Below are 6,000 nucleotides of genomic sequence, written 5' to 3'. Positions count from 1 at the left end.
AACAGTGGCACCAAGTTTGCCAACCTCCAGTCTTCCGGCACCTCACCTGCGACTATCGATGATACAAGTATCTCAGCAAGAGGCCGAGCAATCACTTATCTAGCTTCCCACAGAAATCTCGGGTACACCTGAGCTACAGGGAGAGGCTGAACATGCTGGGGCTGTTTTGCCTGGAACGTCGGAGGCTGAGGAGTGACCTTATAGAGGTTTACACAATTATGAGGGGCATGGATGGGGTAAATAAGCAAAGTCTTTTTCCTGGGGTCGGGGAGTCCAGAACTAGAGGGCATAGGTTTAGGGTGAGAGGGGAAAGATACAAAAGAGACCTAAGGAGCAACTTTTTCATGCAGAGGGTGGTACGTGTATGGAATGAGCTGCCAGAGGATGTGGTGGAGGCTGGTACAATTGCAACATTTAAGAGGCATTTGGATGGGTATATGGATAGGAAGGGTTTGGAGGGATATGGGCCGGGTGCTGGCAGGTGGGACTAGATTGGGTTGGGATATCTGGTCGGCATGTACGGGTTGGACCAAAGGGTCTGTTTCCGTGTTGTACATCTCTATGACTCTATGGCTGTAAGATTCATATCAACTTGAAACATTAATTTTCTTTCTCCTGACAGATTCTGCAAGTCCTGCTGAGTTTCTATAAAAACTTGTTTTTTTCTGTTAAGGATAAGCTTGGAGATTAGTTTAAGAAAATAATGTAGATTCTACATTAAACAGAAATGTCTTTGAAATAAACAAACAAAGCAGCAAAATACTTGTGAGTTTTGGTGGATAGAGCATTAAAACCAAGAATGCTTACAACCAGTGGAAAAACAAAATTTAAAAATAGCATGAACAGCTAAGACTGTGACTTCTAAGCTAATGAGAAATACTGGCCCTTACCATGGGACCAAACCGAGGTTTTACTGCTGGTCTAACAATCGTGCGTAATTTATATTTCCAGAGATATTCATCGCAATTTTCCATCATCCAGCAATGAGCTCATGTAACAGTTGGGAAAGGTAAGGTTGCATAACCTAGTGCAGAATGGGTCTTAAGTCATTTTTCATCATTTTAATTGTTTGATGGAATTTGATCAGTACATAAGGTGATTATATTCTGCTGAAAAGTCAATAAAAACAGCCAATGTATGAAAAAAGTAACTCTGACATAGACAAAGAAACAACCAAAAGATTTTCCTTCAGTTCTGACAGAATTTCTAATGTAAGTATAAATATTTAAATATATTTTTTAGAAAACTTAGGAATTTTTAAGAAGTTGCATGAAATCCATTTTGGAGGCAATGATAGAAAATATTAGATCTCCAGGCAGGTATGAATTCCCCACGTTGACTGGAGAAATGCTGCGACAGTGACTGCTACAATGTTTGCACATTTGTGAAGTCCTATTCCGATGGTTCTCTTCTGATGTTATGCTAATCAATAAGTTAAACAGTGCTATATTCATTCCCAGTTCAGTCAAAGACGGATCCTGTTCCCACTATGCTGGTATATCTCCTTTCCTGCGAAGTGATCATATACAGGGGATGTCTCCTGAACTTTTTTCTGAGACACTATTTGTAACAGAAAGATGACACAGTTAAAAACATTGACTTGGGCAATATGTTGCCTCTTGTATTTAAAGTATTTTAAAATATGCATTTTGTGAGGTCCCATTAAACAGGCAGAGCCTCGAAAGTCAGAATCTGTAAATAGGAAGCCCAAATCATTGCTGTTTAAAAAGACAGGATGTAATTTGTAAACAAATAAGGCCATACTCATGTGTACAAACTTCATTAAATATCAAAAAAAACTTTTGCTTTCCAAATGTTAAGAGTTTGCATGAGGTTCCACTTTCAGCTTGGGTTTCACTCGCTAAGAAATAATCGAACTTCTGATCCTATAAACTCATAGACAATTTAAAAGGAGAAGGTAAGTTTTATTAAGAAATTGTTCTTTTTACATTTAATGTTCATTTTGTTGCATTTTGCTTCATACTTTAACTGAGTCATCCTCCATTTTCCTGATTTTTATTGTTTTCTTTCTTTACATTTTTAAAGGAAGAACTTGAATTTGTAACACATTTTTAATGTCATAAAAATTCTTTCACACACTTCAAAGCAATGAATTTAAATCCCTGATATTTTATAGACAAATATTAGCAATTTGCATTCAGCAGAGTCCCACAGATAGGAATGAGACAATCAGATCTTGTTGGAATGGCTGTTGAATAAATACATGATTGTGTGAAACCATGGGCTTTGTTGTGACATTATAGAAAAGGTGAGGAGATGGGTTTGGAACAGGCTACATCATTGTGATGAAGAACAGGAATTCATGAAAGGATAAGAAAATCAGGTGTAATGGCCCATAAGGTGTCTTGACCATCCTCTTCAATTCTATGGGTTCTGTACATGGGCATAGCTCTTTTTTTCATCCTTAATGCTTCATCATGAAGTTTATTATGGATTTATACTACTTTCTGCATATCGACCAGTACCCAACATCTGGATTAAGACAAGCTGTTCTTATACAAATAAAGGTTTCTCACGCTATTGCATTTTTCAAACCACCTGACAAGACATCCTGTCACATCAGGAATATGTGGTCCATAATCATTATCTAGAAGTTATAACCACTATGATTCTATAACCCTCTTTGTTTCCTCTTCAAAAGAACTCCAGCAAGTTAGTTAAACATGATCTCCCCTAATCAGCTCTCCTTTTTCCATGTGAAAACTAGTTCTATCCTGAATTATTGATGCTAATCTCCCCAGTGCAGATAGCAGTTGCGCTTTTAACTCAATTGTAACTATGACTACTTTACAACGATGTGACTGCAGAAGCAGAGACTCCAATTTACAACATCAAAGTGAGCGGCATATTTCAGGAACACTGTCATGAACAATGAGCTAATTTCTCTGTCATCATCAACACAGCTTCTCCTTTTCATAGCAAGCTATAGTATCATGGAATTATTCACCTCTGAAACAGGCCATTTGATCAATCGTGCCATCCAATTAACCCTGCACTCTTTCAGCGATGAAGAGCTTATGCTCGAAACATCGATTCTCCTGCTCCTTGGATGCTGCCTGACCAGTTGTGCTTTTCCAGTACCACACTTTTTGACCCTTCCTCCACTGCAGGCAATGAAGAATAATAATGGGCCTTTCAGTTGTGCTTGCAAAAGTAAATGAACATGTCCAAACCTTCACCTTCCTTCTGTTCACAATGTGACAGGTTAGAGTTTAATTATAACATGTCCCAAATGAGATATAACATGAATCTAAAAGGACCTTTCTGGTTGTACCTTTGCAATTCATTACAAATTAATGCAAAGGAAGGGATAGCGATTAGATCCGTTTCCTGCATGCTAGTCAATTGAAATTTGATTTCTAATTTATCAAGGAGAACTCACTAGTGAGGAGCAAAAAGCTACATAATATCAAACATGAAACTGCTAGATGATGCTGAAAACACATAAGGTGAGATATCTAATAAGTGAGTGTGACAGCAGGAAAGCACAGTCAATCTGTAGGCTGCTAGGTAACAGGAGCTAAATTAGATGATTATAGCATTAGAGATGTATGGAAATTTGGGGTGACAGAAACCCCACTGTGCAGTGACTCATTTTAGTAGAGAGAGCCAGGAGTAACAAAATAAACTTAAGCTTATGGCTACAATTCCGAAAGAGGTGAAGGAGCAGAGAGACCTGGAAGTTTGTGAGTACAAATCATTTACAGGGCAAGGCAAGTTGAAAAATAAAGCTGTTAATGAAGTATACAGGATGGTGGGCTTTATAAACAGCAGTACAGAAGACAAAAGCAAAGGAAGTTATGATAAAGCTGGATGAAATATTGATATAGCCTCAACTAGAGAGGCCATGCTACACTTTAGGAGAGTTGGTAGAGAGATTGCAGAAAACAGAATAGTTCGAGAGAGTGAAGAATTCCATGAATGAGGCCATTCCCTTTGGAAAGAGAAAATTAACATGAAATTTGATAGAAGTGTTCAAGATAATGAGATGTCAGGACAGAGCTGATAGAGAGATATTGTTTCTCTCAAAGCATGGATCAATGTTGTTGGTTTGAGGTGATTCATGAAGAAGGAGCAGTGGCATGAAGAAATTGTCTTCATATATCACATGTTTATGACTTGGAATGTTCCACCTGAAAGTACGGTGCAGACAGATTCAACTGAAGAAAATTGGAAAGTGAGAAAGAAATTGCACAGCTTCAGAAACAAAAATGGAGAATTGGTCATTATTCATCCTGGGAGATAGCTTGGACACAGTAGATCAAAAAACCTCCTATTGTGCTGCAACATTTCTACAATTCAACAGTGCAATGCAAAGTCTGAGATTTTGTCAACAAATTCAAAAAGCTATCTTGGTATTTGGCGAGGAAAGTAGTTGGTAGGAGGGGTGACAAGTGACAGAGTGGTGTTTGATATTTTCCAGATTTGGGAGTGCAATGTTCTTTCAAATTCAAAACATTTCTATTTTCGTCTGTGCAAAAGACTTTGCTCAGGACTGCTGGGACTGAAAACTTTAGCAGAATCCAACATTTATTGTTTTGGAGGCCATGATATAAATAATACTTGGGTGTTGAGATAAAAGTTGTTAAATTGCTCTATGAAAAGAAAGTAAATAAATCCATAGGTCACTGTATTTGGAATAATAATTATAAAAATGCAGTGTTTTGATTTCTGTGGAGAACTGTGAGAAAGAAGGGAACTAATTAACCATAGAGTCATAGAGATATACAGCATGGAAACAGACCCTTCGGTCCAACCCGTCCATGCCGACCAGATATCCCAACCCAATCTAGTCCCACCTGCCAGCACCCGGCCCATATCCCTCCAAACCCTTCCTATTCATATACCCATCCAAATACCTCTTAAATATTGTAATTGTACCAGCCTCCACCACATCCTCTGGCAGCTCATTCCATACATGGACCACCCTCTGCATGAAAAAGTTACCCCTTAGGTCTCTTTTATATCTTTCCCCTCTCACCCTAAACCTGTGCCCTCTAGTTCTGGACTCCCCAACCCCAAGGAAAAGACTTTGTCTATTTATCCTATCCATACCCCTAATAATTTTGTAAACCTCTATAAGGTCAGCCCTCAACCTCCGACGCTCCAGGGAAAACAGCCCAAGCCTGTTCAGCCTCTCCCTATAGTTCAGATCCTCCAACCCTGGCAACATCCTTGTAAATCTTTTCTGAACCCTTTCAAGTTTCACAACATCTTTCTGATAGGAAGGAGACCAGAATTGCATGCAATATTCCAACAGTGGCCTAACCAATGTCCTGTACAGTCACAACATGACTCCCAACTCCTGTACTCAATACTCTGACCAATAAAGGAAAACAGACCAAACGCCTTCTTCACTATCCTATCTACCTGAAACTCCACTTTCAAGGAGCTATGAACCTGCACTCCAAGGTCTCTTTGTTCAGCAACACTCCCTAGGACCTTACCATTAAGTGTATAAGTCCTGCTAAGATTTGCTTTCCCAAAATGCCACGTGGGCGGCATGGTGGCACAGTGGTTAGCACTGCTGCCTCACAGAGCCTGAGACCCAGGTTCAATTCCCAACTCAGGCGACTGACTGTGTGGAGTTTGCACATTCTCCCCATGTCTGCGTGGGCTTCCTCCGGGTGCTCCGGTTTCCCACAGTCCAAAGATGTGCGGGTCAGGTGAATTGGCCATGCTAAATTGCCTGTAGTGTTAGGTAAGGGGTAAATGTAGGGGTATGGGTGGGTTGCGCTTCGGGGGTCGGTGTGGACTTGTTGGGCTGAAGGGCCTGTTTCCACACTGTAAGTAATCTAATCTAATTTTTAAAAAATGCAGCACCTCGCATTTATCTGAATTAAACTCCATCTGCCACTTCTCAGCCCATTGGCCCATCTGGTGCAGATCCTGTTGTAATCTGAGGTAACCCTCTTCGCTGTCCACTACACCTCCAATTTTGGTGTCATCTGCAAACTTACTAACTGTACCTCATATGCT

General features: G+C 39.8%; 1 long non-coding RNA gene across 1 annotated transcript in view; it reads left to right on the top strand.

Moving 5' to 3' along the window:
- The first annotated feature begins 1,827 nt into the window (after positions 1 to 1,827).
- Positions 1,828 to 6,000, top strand: part of LOC132829641 (uncharacterized) — a 50,852-nt gene continuing 46,679 nt past the window's right edge. Inside the window, exon 1 of the long non-coding RNA XR_009646248.1 lies at positions 1,828 to 1,918. This is a non-coding gene — a long non-coding RNA (uncharacterized LOC132829641). The remainder of the gene's footprint in view (positions 1,919 to 6,000) is intronic.

Source organism: Hemiscyllium ocellatum, chromosome 2 (assembly GCF_020745735.1).
Source record: "Hemiscyllium ocellatum isolate sHemOce1 chromosome 2, sHemOce1.pat.X.cur, whole genome shotgun sequence".
Taxonomy (NCBI): domain Eukaryota; kingdom Metazoa; phylum Chordata; class Chondrichthyes; order Orectolobiformes; family Hemiscylliidae; genus Hemiscyllium; species Hemiscyllium ocellatum.
This window is presented reverse-complemented; position numbering and strand designations above follow the sequence as displayed.